General features: G+C 36.6%; 1 pseudogene; it reads left to right on the plus strand.

The window, feature by feature from the left end:
* The first annotated feature begins 419 nt into the window (after positions 1 to 419).
* Positions 420 to 551, plus strand: LOC123640966 (annotated as a pseudogene).
* The last annotated feature ends 908 nt before the right edge of the window (positions 552 to 1,459 follow it).

Genomic DNA, 1,459 nt, shown 5'->3' on the forward strand with positions numbered 1-1,459 from the left:
TTAGAGAAATTTTATGAATTAGGGGAGGACTGGAGAAGAAAAAGCAGTGATGAGACCTCTCTCCAGTTTAACTGATGTGCTACTGTGACTTGGCCAACTTCCCCATATTGCAAAGAAATGTGTCATTGAGCAGTTTAGACAGGTATAGACTATCAGAAAAATGTCTGTCTGAAAGAAACTAAGCAGAGTGCCAATAGGGGGGAAATGACAGCACAGAACTTGGCTATTGACACTTGAGCTAAGCAACGTGCAAGGTATGAAATCTCTAGGTGCCCTTGCAATAGTAAAACACCATTAGATCCAACAAGCTTTTAAAATTCTACACATTTCCATGCAATGAAGACAGACTGGAGAAGGCAGGATGTTTTGCTTAACAAATACCAAATGTTTGAGAAAATAGAAAACTATTAATGTTTTATATACTTACCTAGCAGGGGAGATACCATGATCACGAAGGTGGTTTTCCCAGGGCAAGGCTTATCCATTGCACTATTAATGTTCTAAATAAAACTCTATCTTGGACAAGATACCAGTGTTCTTGTTATAAAAATATTGAAATGATCATCAGAGAAACCATACAAGTAGTCAGAAATCAGTTTAATGATTAGAGTTTTAAAAAACAGTTGCACTTTGACCCCACCATTTCCAGTATTAAAAATTGCACAGCTGAGTAACTTTAAAAAAAGAAAAGAAAGATTGTAAAGTCACTTTACTTTAAAAATTCTAAAAAGAAAAAAAGTATGGAACAAATATCTTTGTATGTCCCCAGGCACAACAAATATGACATGATCCCTTTTACTATTATTGTATGCCTGTGGAAAACTTCAAAACCAGAAATATGATTCAATTTAAGAACCTTTAACCTTATTTCATGTCGTGCTCGACTATTTGTCATTAAGACACTTCTGATTAAGGGTTTATTGACTCAATAGATACTCTCTATTATATATTACTGTTTTAAAAGAGCAAAGCCAACTCATTAGTTAGAAACCAGCAAAGCGTGCAAGTGCTTTGTCCAACTGACAATAAGAGAGAGAAGTGGTGGAAATTGACTGCTGGAAAGCATTATCACCCAAAGACATTCACTGAGCTGACAATTTTTGACATTTCCCACGTTCCTTCTGAAAATATTTGTGTTAGAATCAAACCTTTCAATGTACCGAATAGCATATGATTGATTTCCAGGTGATTCTTTAAACTCTGGAAACTGAAGTACAACTAGTATGGGCAAAATTTCTCTTGATCCACACCCCAGACCCAGAGCTACACCAACAATCCCACTCTCTCTTCATCCCTACTCCCTTCCAATTCCATCAAGGCTGTACTTAAATAATAAACCTGGTGCAACTCATGTTTCTGAAGCCATGAAAAAACAGAGGCAAACAATCCAGGGGTACGGCTAATAGCAATAATAATGCTAACAAAAAGAGGCTTTGTCTCTGACTGGAGGAGAATGGCT

The sequence above is a fragment of the Lemur catta genome, chromosome 6, assembly GCF_020740605.2.
Source record: "Lemur catta isolate mLemCat1 chromosome 6, mLemCat1.pri, whole genome shotgun sequence".
Classification (NCBI taxonomy): Eukaryota; Metazoa; Chordata; class Mammalia; order Primates; family Lemuridae; genus Lemur; species Lemur catta.